Below are 17,703 nucleotides of genomic sequence, written 5' to 3' on the forward strand. Positions count from 1 at the left end.
ATCATACCACATTTTTTTAAAGATTTTTCACAAAGGCATTGGGGACAGTGGCCTGAAAGAAATCATAAAAGCTATATCATAGCTTTTTAAAAACTGGGTAGAGCCATCAAAAAGAACAAGAACCACCAGAGCTGGTGAAAGGGATTCTCTTTCATTGTTGGTGGGAATGCTGACTGGCCCAGCCTTTGTGGAAAACAATATAGACATTCCTCAAAAAGCTAGAAACTGAGCTTCCACATGACCCAGCAAAACCACTTCTGGGAATATATCCCAAGGGTGCAAAATAACACAGAAGAAATGACATCTGTACCTGTATGTTCAATGCAGCACTGTTCACAACAGCCAGAATCTGAAAACAACCCCAATGCCCGAGAACAGACGAATAGTTAAAGAAACTTGGGTACATCTACACAATGGAATACTATGCAGCTGTTAGGAAATATGAAGTCATGAAATTGCTTTTAAGAGGATGGTCATGGAGAGCATCATGCTAAGTCCAGTGAGTCAGAAAGAGAGGGACAGACATAGAATGACTGCACTTATTTGTGGAATATAAAATAACATAATATGAGACTAACACCCAAGGACAATAGAGACAAAGCCAGGAAGATTAATCCACAGTTGGAAGGAATCCTGCCTTAGGAGCTGGGGGAGAAGGCAGCTGGTACAGAAACGGGATCACTAAGTCAATGATGGTGAGAGGGATTGCTTGGGATGGGAGATGTGTGCTGAAAGTAGATAAAGGACCAAACATGATGGCCTCTCATTATCTATATTGCAAACCACAATGTCCATAAGTAGAGATATTAAGAGGGAAACTGTCTACCATAGAGTCAGGAGAAGGGTGGGAATGGGGGTGGGGGGTAAGTGAGGGAGGGTGTATACTGGAGGCATTGGTGGTAGAAACTGTACACTGGTGGAGATTGTATGTTCTATCATTTTAAGACTGAAACTCAAACATGAAAGCTTTGCTACGTGTAAAAATAAATAAAAACTGGCTGGAGTAAAGATACACTTTTGCAGCCTATGTATTACTATATTCTGTGGAGTTTCAAGGTCCCATACATGGAATTGGCCTTTTCCCATTCATTTATTTTTCCTAATATTAAGAAGTAGGTATTTAATCATGTACCTTTTAATATTCACTCATTTAATACCTCACCTAAAACTGTGACACTAAATTAAATGAGAGGTAAAAGTCTAAGTGGAAGATCAGAAACAAAAGGTCTTTTACTTCCCAATAACCAAATCTAACTTTGATAAATCTAGGCAATAAGTTATATCCTCAGGAGGATATAAAGAAGGAACACAGGAAATCCAAGTTCCAGAACCAAAACAAGAGTAACAGATTTCACTGCTATAAAAATTTTACTGCAAAGAACTGAAAAAGTCTTTTATTTATTTAATTTTGCACTTAAAAATTTAATTTAACTTGATTTAATCTTGCATTTACTTAATTCTGCAGTCACTTGACTCTTAATAGAACTGTTATATCTCAACAGAACATGACTTACAACATTCTGAGTTAGGAAATAAAACTGGCCAAAATAGCTTCTTTATTGAATACCTATGTTCTATAACATACTTAGACATACCAGTATTTTATTTACTTTCAGATATGTTTAAACAATGAATCAAGTGCATCTAAATAGTCAACTATTTAACACATGTACATGCATGAAACCACACCACTACTACAATCAAGAAAGAAAAATTTCTACCAGTCCTTATATGCTACATGTTCCCTTGAGTTCTTCTCTTCCCCCAAGCTTTTAGCAATAATTAGTTTTATGTCACTGAAGATTAATGTTCATTTTCTATGCAAATGAAATTACACATTGTGCACCCTCCTTTTGAGTTTCTTTCATGCAACTTAATCACAATCATGTCTTTCCATCAGATGCTTGGGTTATTTTCTGACAAAAATAGCCCACTGCATGAACATGTAGCTACGTGTTTAACCATTAACCGTTGATGTAATCCCTTATTATAATAAAGATGGATGATTCTGTTTCCAGTTTGAGATTTTTCTAACTAAAGTTCAGCTAACATCTGCATGGACATACACTTCATTTCACTTGAGCAAATTAATACCTGGGAGTGAAAGAGCTGTAATAAGGTATGTTTATGTTTAACTATAAACTACTGAACGGTTTTCCAAAGCAACTGTACCATTTTCCAGTGCTATCAGCAGTGCAGTAGACTGTATTTGCTTCACATTCTCACCAACCCTTTATACTATCTATCTTTTCCATCTTAGCTACCATAATAAATGGACGATGTATCTCACCAATGATGATGGACATCTTCACAAATACTTTTTAGCCCTATGTGAATCTTCTGTAGAGTATCTAGTCAACTCATCTACCTTTTCTTAATTGGATTCATTTTTAAATAATACTGATTATGAGAGCCAGTAGAATTTTTAACATTGGACTAATGCTTCATTAATCTGAGAACAGACCTCTAAGAGTAAACTGAGTCTCCTAAAGAATGTATAAGGCAGCTCTCCGTTTACTTATGTCTTCTTTGTTTTGGTTTTGGGGTCACACTTGGCAATGCTCAGGACTTACACCTGGTGGGGTTTGGGGAACCATATGGAGTGTTAAGGATCAAACCTGGGTCGGCTGTATAATAGTGCCTTATCTGCTGTATTATCTTCCCTGAAAATTTTCTGGAAATATTCTTCCTGAAATATTTCTGGAAAAATTTTTTTCCTAAAATATTTCCTTATATATCTCAAGGGAAAATGCTATTTCATCATTTAAAAATGTGTTAACTGTAGGTTCTGTAGGATGAGCAACTGGTGGGCAGAAAGGGAGACACAAATGTGATGGACACATACAGCTGTCGTTATTGCTCCATATGGTTCCTCTGGAGAGTCAAGGAAAAAAGCAGTAAGAACCTCAAAAATTCCCTGGCTGCAATTACAAAATTCACTCAACCTCGCCAAAGCTATCCTCACTCTTGTATCACTTTCTAAATATTTATCCGAGATGACCCCTTCAGCCCCATAACCAACAGCTAGAAACAGGGACAGAGTGGACAGCAGGGTGAGACAGACACTCTAGCAGAACCGCACCAACAGTTAGCCCTGGAGAGATCGCCAAGGGGAGACCATGCAAATGACACCGCCCAGTCTGCCAGCTTCCCTCCCAACTGTGCAAGCTACTTCACATCTCTCACACAATGTCTTCTTCTTTTTGTAACAACAGTATTTTTCGCAGGGAGAACCAATGCTAATTTATATATGTAACACACACACACACACACACACACACACACACACACACCTCTTGGGACAGTGCTTGGAATTATAATAAGTGCTTAGAGGTTGTTCACTATTATTTGAATTTGATGCAAGAATTACTTTTGAGTGGCACAAGGGGCAGGGAAACTGTAGGGAAGGAAATGTAATACACACTAATTAGCTTCTCACTGCCCAATATTGACACAGGTATAAAAACATGAATACTGTAATTGGTTTTCAACTTTCAGAATAGACAAATAATGGAACACTTAAAGTAACAGAATAGAATGCAACTCGCAAAATTCAAAGTAAAACTGGCAGGCGAAAGTGAGAGAATTAAAAGTAAAGGAACATTTCTACATAACTTATACTGTACAGAATCAAAATATCTTACATTAATCAGACACCCCTGCAAAAAAAAAACAAACTAAAAAAGCCTCAAAATACCTGGAGTTGTAGTTAGCTTCAAGAGAAATGGAGTAACAAAGATGATGTCAAAGTCAACAAAGTCACATCCGCTAGAACTGGAATAGTTCAGGTTCATAAATAAACTGGAGTATAAACAAGGTAAAAAAATTAAACAACAGAAATGAGTAAAGGTGTATATCATCTACAAAGCAGAAATAGGGATGAGGCAGGGTTTATGTAACAGAGGATCCTGCCTTATGATAAATGTTTTTTTAAACCAAGAACATGTGTTCCTTGACTGAAAACAAAGTGGAGAAAAAAAACTTAAACAGCAAACAAAATCACCCAGTAAAATTCAGACAAGTTTTAAATTTCTGATAGTTTGATTGTGAGTCAATGCAGCGTTCTGAAAATTATTTAGAAAAAAATCTAAAGGAAAAAAGTCAACCTTCAACTTAAATTTTAGGTTACTGTGACAAAGCAGAGTTAAAAAAAAAAAGTACAATTTTGTTGTCTGTGAACAATGTTACATACACTGTTGAATATTTTATATGGGCAGTGGTACTAATTCAAATAGTCATTAAAAATGTTTAGATATCTTCAAGAGAAATGAGCTATAGAGTTGTCAAATCCTAGCACTTGCTCTCTGAATCTGATGAAATTTACTGCATTTCAAGAAAACCACTCACAAAAACTTTACATTTGCTCTATTAGAACTGAATACTCAACCTGTGAGCTTCTTCTTAAGAAAATATGCTTGAGAAAAAAAATCAGTAAAATTGATAAACTCTGTAATCTTACCAAGAAAAAGTGGGCAAAAAATACAGCATTCCCATCATTACACAGTAATAGCTCTTAAGATGGCTTCACCTCCCATTAGCCTCTGTCTCAGCATAATTCTCTGTTCCCCTTCCAAGTTAGAACTCCTCTCAACATTTGCTGCTATACAGTTTCTACTATCTTCTCTGTCCAATTTCATTTGAGTTCACTAAAAATCAGGTCCCTCCTCCTCCACTCTTTGGAAACCGTGACGTCATTTGACCAATGACCTAACATGTCAATGGAACGTTTTCATTCTTCATTGTACCTCGATGACATTAAACGAACTGCTCATTCCCTCTCTGAAATCCTTCCTTTTATTTCCTTGGATGTTACAACTGATTTCCCACCTACCTCAAGGGAAATCACTTGCTCATGTTCTTTGGCAGCCATAAATTCTGGCGAGTCCAGGGCTGAGTCCTGAGATCTCATCTCCTTTTTGCCTACACGCCCTAGGTGGAACCCATGTAGACCCAGACAGCCTGGACACTCTCCTAATTATATCTGGTCTGATGACCCAATATTCTCTTGAAGTTCCTGAGTTCAACATCTAAATGCGTACTCAAATTACTCCTCATCCATCTTATAAAGATCTCAGGTTTACACAACACCCAAGAGGAGAGAGAAAACAAAAGGGAATGCCCTGACACAGAGGTGGGGTGAGATGGGGGTTGGGGGGGTGGGAGGGAAACTAAAATCATTGGTGCAGAGAATGGGCACTGGTGGAGGGATAGGTACTCGATCATTGTATAACTGAACCCAAGCACAAAAATTTGTAAGTCTACAACTGTACCTCATGGTGTAAAAATTAAGTATTAAAAAAATAAAATTAAAATTAAAAAATAAATAAAATTTTAAAAAATTCTTAAATATTATTTTAAATTACTGAGTAGTCACAAATCTTAAAGATAAGACATAATTAACTTTAATCCCTTTTGGAAAATTCCCAAGAATCAGATGTGATTTTTAGCTCAAGAAATTTTACTCACTTTCAGTTTCTGATTTCACTTATATACTTTTATATCGCATCTGATTCTGTTTTGTAGCTATCTATTCTCTCGTCTTTTTCATTCTTTACTCTTTTCTTTTTCACCCCCCCCCAAAAAAAAATCTCAGGTTTAACATGTCTCCAAACGTCTGGAAATATATTAAAATATTAACAATGCTTACAGCTAGATAAGGTAACTTGTTTCTGCGGTTAAATTTTTGTTTTGCTTGGGGGCCACATCAAGCAGTACTCAGGGGTTCTCGCGGCTCTGCACTTGAAGATCATTCCCAGCAGTGCTCAGGGAACCATGGAGCATCAGGGATAAACCCAGCCCGCCTTCAGACAAAACATGTACTCAGCTCCCTGAACTATGTTCAGTCCTGCATCAAAACCTTGATCATAAACTTGAATTCTTTTATAATCAAAAAATATGGGGCTGGAGTGATAGTGAAGTGGGTTGAACAACCATGATACAAAATATCTTAATATGATTGTTCAGAGGAAGTGAAAAAGTGTAAAGCCATCAACCAAGGTTAGAATTATCCTCAGCAAGTCTCCAGTTGCATTGTAGCACTGTCTTCCCACTGTTCCGATAACTGTAGCACTGTCCTCCCACTGTTCCTAGATTTGTTCAAGTGGGCCCAGTAATGGTTCCATTGTGAGACTTTGTTGTTACTGTAACAACAAAGAGGGGTGGAGGAATGGAACTCCAGTTGGCTGGGTCTGCCGGGCAAGGCAAGGCAAACACCCTACCCATTTTGCTACAGCTCCAGCCCAATTATCCTCAGCAAGTCTCCGAGTTGAGAGAAGAAAAAAAAAAAAAAAGACAAAATAACAGAAAGTACCTTTCAGTTCCCAGAGCCACTTCTTAAACACTATCTTACTCCAACTCCTAATAAAACCAGGCCACAGTTACAATTGATTAAAAGACTGCATGAATCACAGATTTAGAAACTTTATTTAAGAATGGATTCTGAATTAAAATACTTCATTGAAAATTACCTAGGGGGGGGGGGCAGAGAGATAGTCTAGCCTAAGGTGCTTGCCTTGCACACTGACAACCTGGTTTCTGTCCTTGGAACCCCAGAAGGCCCCACAAGCCTGCTGGTAATCCCTGAGTGCAGAGCCAGGAGTAAGCCCTGACCACAAACTCTGTCACTGTCCTCCCATTGTTCACTGATTTCCTTGAGCGGGCTCAGTAACATTGTGAGACTTGTTGTTACTGTGTTTGTGTGTTTGGCATATGGAATATGTCACAGGGAGCTTGCCAGTTTTTTCTTTTTGGGTCACACCCAGCAATGCACAGGGGTTATCTTATTATGATTGTTCAGAGGAAGTGAAAAAGTTTGAAGCCATCAACCAAGGTCAGAATTATCCTCAGCAAGTCTCCAAGTTGCACTCTAGCACTGTCCTCCCACTGTTCCTCAATTTGCTCAAGTGGGCCCAGTAATGGCTCTGCACTCAGGAAATACTCCTGGAGGTGCTCAGGAGACCATATGGGGATACTGGGAATCGAACCGGGTTGGTCGCGTGCAAGGCAAACGCCCTACCCGCTGTGCTATCACTCCAGCCCTGTCTGTCAAGCTTTGCCGTGCGGGCAGGATACTCTCAGGTAGCTCGCCGAGCTCTCCGAGAGGGTCAGAGGAATCCAAAGCAGAGGAATCGAACGAACTCTGTCGGTCCATTGGCTGCGTGCAAAGAAAACGCCCTACCCACTGTTCTATTGCTCCAGCCAGAGCACAAACAAACAAAAAAATTAAGTGTTCTGAAATGCCAAGTGCTACAACAATCCTGAAGTGTGAAGAGAACGGGATAAGAGGTCAGGACAGCTTTCCTTCCTGGCGGGAGTAACTGCATAGAGCAGGCTTGAGGTCGCTGTGTGTCTGTGACTCCAGTGGGGGCCTGGAAGAATCCCGGCCCTTCTACTCAATGAATTAACCGTGCTATTCAGTGAGAGCCCCAGATAACAGTGGTAGGTAAGTCCAGACTGAGACAAGGAACATAAGCCACCTGAAGCTTTAAGATAAAATTGTATATCCCCCTTTCCCTAAGTACTAAGAGAATGAAAAGGAAACTTTGGAACTGCTTCACATACTAAAGGAACTACGTTACTTACATCACTGTCACTGTTCTCCCATTGTTCATCGATTTGCTTGAGCGGGCCCAGTAACACTGTGAGACTTGTTACTGTGTTTGGCATATCCAATACGTCACAGGTAGCTTGCGAGGCTTTGCCGTGCGGGTGAGATACTCTCGGTAGCTTGCCGGGCTCTCCGAGAGGGGTGGAGGAATCGAACTCAGCTCAGCTGGGCCGGCTGCGCGCAAGGCAAACGCCCTAAGGCTGTGTTATATGGCTCCAGCCCCCATTACTTACATAGGGTAAGTTTTTAGAGAAGGAACTTTTCATTTAAAAAAAATGTAAATAAAGCATTGATCTAATTATTAAAGTAAGTCTTGTTGTCAGTAAACAGGATAAGATACAGGGATGGGGGGGGTGGGGGGAGTCGCCTAATTCCAAATTCAAAGAAAACCACATTTTCTTCTTCTACTCAGTAGATGTCTGTGCGTAGAGGTGGCACAAGCAGAAACTATACTGCTGCCCTCCCAATAGTCACTGACTCCTTATTTTCGAACACACTTTGCTTATTCTCTGCTGGAGATCAGGTGTTTCTAAGGAAAGAGACCCCAGCCAACCCATGATCTGACCCATTTAAATCAACATGAAGAGTTCCTCTTCCCTTGCCCTTGACAGACTAAGACAGGGATTAGTTTAGCCTAGGAGCAGAACGATACTAAGATGCTTTGGAGAAAGGTTTATGCAAGTGATGAAGGGACATTCTGGGGTGGCACTGGGGGCGCTGGGCAAACTCACTTTTTCCAGAAACTTAGTCATATTAACTTGTGACACCTGAACTTGCGGTAATGGTCTTACATCCACAAGCAGAACTTGTGAGGGGTAAGATAAAAAACTCTGTCTAAATCTTCAACCATTTCCCACTGTTCTTATTTTTAAATACAAACACATACCCAAACACAGTCTTCCTGACTCAATTTTCCACTACTAACATTTCTCTTTACTCTTCACAGCCAAACTTCTCAAAGACTTGTCAAAACAAGCTGCTTCCTCCACTAAACTATGCATCCATCACTGGCTTCTGAGGCTTCTAAAACTTAGGATTTCCCCAAACTAAGGCTTCTCATACTCTGTGATTTCAAACCAGTTTCCATGTCATTGTTAAAGTAGGGCTGGAGCGATAGCACAGCAGTAGGGCGTTCGCCTTGCATGCAGCCAACATGGCCGACCCGAGTTCGATTCCTCCGCCCCTCTCGGAGAGCCCGGCAAGCTACCGAGAGTATCTCGCCTGCACGGCAGAGCCTGGCAAGCTCCCCGTGATGTATTCAGTATGCCAAACACAGTAACAACAAAGTCTCCAATGGAGACGTTACTGGGCCCACGATCAACGGGAGGGCCTTTACCTTTACCTTTTGTTAAAGTAGCTTTCTGTAAGACTGTAACTTCTGAAAAGTTCTGTATTGGACCTTGGCATATAAAGTCCTAAATTGGTTTAATAAACCAAGCATAAACATAATACCGACATAAGCATGTTCTGCAAAAATGTTATAATTGCCCTTCTCCTTCCCCCCCCACCCCGCTGGGACTCTGAGATGACACCCACACTCGGCCACCATCTACTTAAGCTCCCACACAGCCATGACCCAGAGACACATAAACGAACCTCGGACCCAAGCAACTTGCTGCAGCGATCTCTCCAGATCCTAATTATTAAAATTTTAGAATTCCTAGAGCAAGAGCAGTCAGTTGACGTTACATTGTATCCGTAACAAGCAATACAAAACACATTGTCTAAGCACTGCATTTTCGGTACCGAGAGTATCTCGCAGCAGGGCAAAGCTTAGCAAGCTATCCTTGAGGTATTCAATATGCCAAAACAGTAACACAAGTCTCACAATTTGTTGTGAGACCTTACTGGTGCCCGCTCAAGCAAATCAATGAACAACAGGAGGACAGTGACAGTGAAAACTACTGATCTCAAGAAGAGGCAAAATTACAACCTAAAAAAAAATTACAACCTAGTGAGTTTGTTTAAAAATCTCAAAAATCTCTTCCAGTTACATATTTTCTTTCCAGTCACATGGTTTTTTTGTTGTTGTTGTTGTTGTTTTTAACAAGCTCTCCGATGGATTGGTAAATTTCTTCAGTGACTTAGTAACTTCCAAAAATTCCTAGTACACTAAGAGGAGTAATCAGATCTTAAGGATATAAAAACTCTACCTCTGGCCATTTCTTTAACATGGTTCTTCCTTAGGCCAAAAAAAAAAAAGCATCGCCTTTACACTCCACCCACACCAGGGTTCAATTCCCAGCCTCCCATAACACACTCGCCCCCTTCCCTCTCCACACACACACCCACCCTCAAAGCACTACCAGGAGTGATTCCCCAGTGCTGAGCCAGGTGTGACCCCAAAACAAAACATCTCCCCTGGGGTTTTAAAGGCAACTAAGTCAGATAAAAGAGGTCAAAGGCAGAGGACAAAGGACAATACATTTTCTTGACCATGCTCTTTAGTCTGTAGCCTGAGAGGTAAATACTGCAAATAACCTTGTTACAAAGAAATCTTTAAAATACTAACAACCCCACTATATCAAACTCTTTATACTGTGATTCTCCCTTCGTGAAGGGTCAGGGGAAAGGAGTGCAACTGTTACTCTATAATTCTGTTCCAATAGTGGAAAAGAATGGCAAAAAAAAAAAAAAAAAAAAAAAAAAAAAAAAAAAACCACTACCAGACAGAAGTCAGGAGCATCTGTTTTATTAGTCTCTTACTACATGAAGAAAATGAGAACATGATTTGCACGCAGATTCAACTGCGTCAGGAAACATCCTTTCAATCGGAACCCTGCAGCCCAGCTTCACTACATCCTCCCCACCCAATGCCCACCCCATCCTCACCCCCTACACACAGGTGGCACAACAGAGAGTCTGGCAAGCTCTATTTCTTTGTTCTTTATGTTCATAAGGCAATTTTTACTATTCTACTAATTTTCTCTAAACCTGACCTTAAATTTTTTTTTAAAAAAAGATCTTTTAATAAGGCTATTAATCAAAAAGTATCAGAAGCACCAGAGTCATTCAGTAACCAGCAACCCAAAACATAATTGCTCAATTCAATCGTGAGTCAATTACAGGCAAAATGAAATCAAGACAATTCTTCTACCCTGGGAGATGAATTAAAGTTTTAATTTCACATGCTTCTTTAATACATCAATGGTGAAAGCAGAACTCTAGATAACCAAGAGTTTTCATCTCACTACACAAAACATAACTGCAGCAGTAAACACATAATGTGCTCTCCCTTCAATAGGTTAAAAGTTCCCAAGTTTCTAGGGCTAGAGAGATAATACAGTGGGGTAGAGCATTTGCCCTGGTATCCCATAAGGTCCCCGGAGCACCAGCAGGAGTAATTCCTAAGTGCAGAGCCAGGAGGAAACCCCAAACATTGCAGGATATAGCCCAAAAAGCAAAGCGGGGGAAAAAATTCCAAATTTCAAAATCACAGAACTAGTACGAATCTCTGTTATACCACCAGTGCAACAACACTTTACTAGACATACACAACCAAAGCACCTTCAGAGCCCATGAAAGACAAGACATCCATCTTTCTCAGGAAACTTAGACCCTAACTGAATATTTTCCATTTAAAAAGAAGTTTGTCACCATCTTTCTAAGTTATTAGTATCAGAAGCCATATAATAAATATATTTATTATATTTATGTTTTCCATGATTGTTTACCACTGTTTACCATGACTAGTTTACCATAACTAGTTTGTCTATCTTAGGACAAACATCCATCATTCAAGGAACATACGACATTTACAGGCAGGTACTTGTACATGTCCACTGTTTCCAACCAACAGCTCTGGGACGGGGCTGAAAAACAAGAGTTCTGAGGGCAGGGCAGGGAGACAGGTCACCACATCTGCCAGGCCACAACACCCTCTGCTCAAAAACAGGCTACAGAATGAGTGGCAAGTATTTTTTTTTTTCTTCGAAAGTCAACGCCACCTTCTGTGCATTCGATGGAGGCTGTTAACACGGCTCGTGAAAATCTCTGTTGCACGTGCCTGGCCTTCAGAAGCTGGGGTTAGTTTAAGACCTGCTGACTCATCAGATGTCCACCACGTGATCTGGCATTCCATGATCTGGCGTTCCATCGCTGCCACCTGTGGCCCAGTCACAAGCTCCGTCTCCTCCAGGATCAAGGGCTGCGCAACACAACTGAGATTCTGTGGCACAGACACCACCACTCCGAAGTGTCTAGCCACCTAAGGCAGACTGACAAGGTCTTCATTTCTGTGACCTACTTTCTCAAACTGCGGGTCATGACCCCATGCAGAGGGGCATGCAAGATTTTTACAAATGTGCCTTAAGATAAATTTATGATTTAGTACCAGAGCTAACATCTTATGCAGACCCATACCTATTACATCTACATATCCATGTGAAAGTCATGTGAAAGTTACTCAAGAGTTACTCAAGAGTTTAAGCAGCCCTGATCCACAAGACAGATTTTATTCTCTTCACTCCCACCTTAAAATGAGAAGAGAATTTTGAAGTGCTGCGACTTCAAAGTAGGAAAAGAATGGTTCTCCTTAAGCAGCGTGGCTCCACATCTCCCACTTCAACCACTTTGCTTACCACTTTTTTGTCAATTGTACAATCATCAAATCCAAGGTGAATTAATCACTTATAAATCCCAACAATTCTGTCCATGCTTTGCCGTGAATAAGCCAGAAGCCCCGATCTCACGGCTGCATAAGTCTATTTGTGATCTGCACCCCCTGTAATGTTCACTGTCTCCACAAGCCCTGAATTCTGATAGTGTTCAAAACATCCACTTCTACCGAGAGCCTCAGCAGACTATCTGGCACATGTTTAAGTAAAAAGCTCCATAAATCATCTATCCTTGTGTGTAAAATAGACCCTCCATTTAACAATGCCCTTAGGAAATTTGAGTTGAAGATTCAAAGCGATTTTTCCACAAACAGAACACTAGTTAGAACACTAGGTGGGGGCTCCCAAACCATAAGCATCGAAGAAAAGAGCATTGTGAAAAGAACTGGTCATTTCAAAGGCATTTACCACTATTACTCTGACATCATTTCTCACAGTATAGTATTGTAGAAGGCATGTCATGTGGCCTTGAAGGAGTAACTGAACGGTAAATACTGACAACCCCCCAGAAGGAGTTTGATTTTCTGAAGAAAAAAATCACATTCTCCAGAGGATGTTTTCCAACAGATTTGCTGAACATGCACTCATTAATCCTCGTTAAAAGGGGAGTAAACTTGAAAATACCCCCTCCCCCCCCCCAAAAAAAACCAGTCTTCCAGGAGTAAAAGCAAAGTACTTCTTAAAACAATTTTTTAATTGTGATTGTGATTAGTGTTATATACAAATTAAGCTTCAAAGGGCAGATTATTTTCAGGCATTCCCATACCTTCTTTTATGTCTATATTTCAGGCCATATACATGAAAACCAAGCAACCTGAATGGACTCCAAGTTTGGGTGGAGAAAAAAACAATAGTATCAAATGTAATGGGCAGGGAGACATTTTATTTTTTTAATTTGTTGTATTTCCATCCCAGACACTAACAAATAAGAAACACTCAAACTTATGCTTTGAGTATAGTATATAAAACATTTCATCTTTAAAATAACATATGAAATAAAATATGCAAATACTAGTAACATTCTGAAAGAATCACTGCTCCTAAGAAGACATTTTAAGTCTACTTAAAAGCACTGCAGCTACAGGCAAGTATTATTTATACAACATACATAGCTATGTATGTTAAAGGCAGTGGTAAGCAAAAAGGGGCATGAACATTCCAGAATTTGTAAGTGCCTCTGTATCTGTATCTTAAGGCTAAGTGTCCTTCTTAAATAAAGTGAAATTGTAACTATGCAAGTCTTAATATTTTCAACCAATGAATCACTTTGCGACTTTGCATCTCACTTTAGACTTGATCTTATATCCCCCCCAGCCTCTAATATCCCCCTTCCAAAAAGAAAAATAATTATAATTATTAATCTCTAGTCCCAAACTTAGAAAAACAAAAACAGGTTTATACAAACTCAAAATGTCCAGGTCTGACAGTACAGCAGGTAAGTGCTTGCCTTGCATGAGGCCAACCTGGGTTCCAGCACGAGCATGGCATATATATGGTTCCCTGAGCACTGCCAGGAGTGCAGACACAGGAGCAAGCCCTGAAGCAGAACTGGGTATGTGGCCCAAAAAGCCCAGAAACACCAAAACGATGCAAAATCTTTAATTACTATTGATAATAGTCTTTAGAGTACCCATAACATCCCCTAACACACAGACACACACTCCACAAGTTCCATTCCTAAACTTTGTGAACAACGAAGACTGGAATGCTTTGAACAAGCGCTAACTTTAAAGCAAGAGGTAACCATCAAGAGTAGAACTGTAAAAGAATGAAACAAATATATATGGTCCACATTCTGCTTGCTCATGTTTCTAGCACCTGAAACTAATCCCTGTGAAAAGCTAGGCCCCTCCCCCACCCACTGCAAACCAAGAGGAAGATTCCAGTGGTGTCCTCGTGAAATCTCCATGAACCAAAAAATAAAAATAAAATAAAATTAAAAAAAAACCCTAAGTTCACTTTCTGACGCATCCTAACATAACAGAACCCGTGAGCCAGAAACCCAAAACACAAGTGACAGAGTAACACACATCTGGGCTTCCAACCAGGTTGAGGAGGTTACTGCAAGCGGCAACATTTCCTCTCCCTGTCAGCCACAAATCAGGTCCCAGCTTGCTTAAAGCCCACTTGAGCGCTCCTTGGCCACTTGCTACCATGCGGGGCTGCACGTCCCGCCACAGCAGAGCGGGCAAGGACCCTGGGGCCCTCTTGAGCCCTCTTAAAGCGCGGCTCCGGGGCCTTTTATAGTGGAAGCATGTGATGAGTAGATCTGCACCAGCTGTTCCTCATTACCTCCCAGGCTGGGGGGGAATGACTCAGCAACCCAACTTTTCTAAGGAGTCACCCTACCTTTAACCAACCAGCTGGAACAATGGAAGACCCACTTGACTGTGCCATGGGTTAAACAACACTCGAAGATGCAATCACCAACCGCGAGTCATCGGACCCCAAGCTGACTCACCAGGAGCCCTCTCCAGAGGCTTCCTGAACCTCAGGGCAGAAGTGGCAAGTGCCTACAAAGCCCAGCCCAGCCCCTTGCCACCAACTACCAAGGCCTAGAAGTGCGCTCGGGCCAACCTCTTCCTACTTCTGCGGGACCCGGGAAGCGCCCAAGAGCCAGACTGGAGTCCCCGGGGCCCTTTTGCAACCCTACGGCGGGGAGGCCTCACTTGCAAAACCTCAGGGCTGTCCGGGGAGGCGTGGATATAGACACACGCGACACCAGAACAATAGCATCGCAGTGGCATCTCGTCTGGATTAGCTGCCTCAAGCCCGATTAAGGTTCTGCTTTCGAGATCGGGGTCGAAGCGCCGGTCCTCGTGGCGTGGCACCGTGGCTCGTCCCCACCCCCGACACACACACCCAAGGGCAAGCGCGCGGGTCATCCCCAGTCACTACGACGCTCCACCTAGGCGCCGCGCGCCCTCCAAGCATCAGACTGCCGGGGCACAATAGCCATCTCCCCACCAGCACTTCTTTCCTCCTCTGTCCCCACGACCTGCAAAACGTCCGGGCACCAGGGCGAAGGCCAAACAGACATACGCGGGCCGGCCCCCGAGTAGGGGATTGGGGGTGGGAGGGGGGTCCCTGCTCAGCGCCCCGACTCTCCCCGCCACTGGGGGTGCGGAGTCTCGGGGACGGCTGAGCTACAAACTCCCAACAAAGGAAAGCCCGAGAGCTCCCAGGACCGGCCCCGCCAAGGTACGGCGTGCGCCCCCCGGCCACGCAACTTGCCCTCTCCACTCCCCCCGACCCCCGCACCCCCAAGGCGCAGACGGACCCGTTGGTCAGGGGAGCGGCGGCCGCGCGGACAATCCAAAGGGGGAGCAGGGGTGGGAGTATGGCAAGGGGGGGTGGCCTCGCCGACGAACGGGGGCCACTGAGAGGTCACCGGCCCGGGCTGGGTGCGGGGGTGGCGGGACCCGGAGCGGGTGCGAAGGCCGGAGCGGCCGCCAGGCACCTCCCAGCCCGCCGGGCCGCGGGCGCGCGGGGTAAAGTACAGCGCGGGCCGGTAAACAACAGCGCGGGCCGCGCGCACCGCTCGCCCCTTCCGGCGGACGCGGCCACTTCCAGGAACGGGGAGCGCAGCCGCCCGCCGCCAGCCCGGGCGCGGAGCTTCCCCGCCGGCCCCGCGCCCAGGCCGCCGCTGCCGCCGCCGCTGCGGGGGGTCCCCCGCGGCCGGACCCGCCCCCCCAATCCCAGGCCCGCGCGGCCGCCCATCCCCCCGAGCGAGCGCGCGCGCGCGCGCCGTCCCGCCAACCCGCGAGCCGGGCCGGGGCTGCCCGAACGGCCGAGCCACTCACCGGAGCCCAGGCGCGAGGCGGCCCGACTGACGGCAGCCAGCGAGCCTGACGGGCGGCGCGGGCAGCGGTCAGGTGACTCACTCCCTCCCCGCCGCCGGCCGCCCTCGCCCCGCCGCAGCCCCGCCGCCGCGGCCGCCGCCGCCGCCTCCCCGCGCCGGAGCTCCGCCCCCTCCCGCGAGGCCCCGCCCCCTCCCCGAGAAACCCCGCCCTCGTCTGCTCAACCCCGCTACACCGCCCCTTCACGAGGCACCGCCCAGTGCCGGGGCTCCGCCCTTTCCATCGAGGCCCCGCCTTCTAATCTCGAAGCCCCGCCCCCTTGCAGCCCAACCTCTCTCCGCCCCTTCTCGAGGCCCCGCCCCCGCCGCCCGCGAGGCCTCGAGGCGCAGTCGGCAGCGGGATCCCCGCGCGGGTGGCGGCGGCGGCGGCTGCGGGCCAAACCCACGCGAGAAGATGAGAGGTGGAACCGCGCGGGCTTCCGGGGGACGACCTGAGGCTCACGAACGGCTTCTGCGCGTGCGGCATCTTCGACCGAGCACCGCCTGCTGCCTGCCGACACGACATTCGAGGCCCCTAGAGGACCCACGGGCGCTTCTGCTCCCGGGGGCGGAAAGGGAAAGGCCTTCAAGCCGCCCCGGGCCCCCAGCCTTGCCCGAGACACCCGGAATCCTGCAGAGGCGGGAGCCCCACCCGACTCAGCAAATCACAGCCAGGTGGACCAGGGCCGCTCTCAGGTTTCCCCACACACGGGGTCCTGTGGGGGTCGTTCCTGTGAGGGTCGTTCGTGAAGACCCCTGAGATTTCGTACCTCCTCAGCCTTCTCTTTAGGGGGGGCCGGGCACCCGAGTTTGCAGGTGAAGCGGCAGGAAGTAGGTGTAGGGCTTTGTAGATAGTCGCTGGCCGTCCTACCTCAGAGTGGAAACACATCAGTTGACAGGGGTCCCCTTTACGCTGTGACTACCAGGACATTTGGGCCCGAGCGTTCCGGAGCGGGGGGGGGGGGGGGGGGGGGGGGCGAGGGAGGGGTTCTGACTGCAAACTCTTCCCCCAGCCCAGGTCAGGCTTGCATCCTGGGGTGTTTATTCTGGTGTTTATTCAGATTTGTCCGGTTTTTAAATTAGATTCCCAAGGCAGTAAGCACCTCTAGAAATCAAAACTCTAGTTCTCTCTCTCTCTCTCTCTCTCTCTCTCTCTCTCTGCCCCCTTCTCTCTTGCCCCCTTCCCGCCCCCAGCTCTGCTGTACTTTTCCGTCTAAAGGAAGAGTGGGCTACAATGGGGTTATGCCCCCAATCAGAATGGGTTTTGAATGGTGTGTGGGAAAGGGCTCTGCTATTGATCCTTGAGTTCTGGTGCAGAAAAAAGGTGACTGTGGGTTTGATGACAGTAGCCGCATGAGCCCTGGAAGACAACTCCAAGGGCAAAAGCCAAAAAGAGCCCACCGCCTACCTCATAAATAACATCAGGTATTTCCTCTTTTGTGACTGTGTGTATGTGCACTCCTAAGTTGTGGGACATAAGGACACTTGTTCAACATATAGAGAGAAATGACGTGGGTGAAATTGTAAGGAAGTGGGTGCAAGTGATGACTCATGAAAAAGTACAATCAGGAAGGGAAGTAGTATCTGGGAAGAATGAAGCCCCCAAGGCACACAGAGGAAAGAGAAAATGCAACAGAGCCAGG

At 44.9% G+C, this 17,703-nt stretch overlaps 1 protein-coding gene across 1 annotated transcript in view; it reads right to left on the reverse strand.

Moving 5' to 3' along the window:
* The window catches only part of BACH1 (BTB domain and CNC homolog 1), a 41,375-nt gene extending 25,210 nt beyond the window's left edge, over positions 1-16,165 (reverse strand). Inside the window, exon 1 of the mRNA XM_056109368.1 lies at positions 16,026-16,165. The gene's annotated coding sequence lies outside the window, so the exon portion shown is untranslated. The remainder of the gene's footprint in view (positions 1-16,025) is intronic.
* Positions 16,166-17,703: the final 1,538 nt, after the last annotated feature.

This window comes from Sorex fumeus, unplaced genomic scaffold, assembly GCF_029834395.1.
Source record: "Sorex fumeus unplaced genomic scaffold, SorFum_2.1 ptg000265l, whole genome shotgun sequence".
Lineage (NCBI taxonomy): Eukaryota > Metazoa > Chordata > Mammalia > Eulipotyphla > Soricidae > Sorex > Sorex fumeus.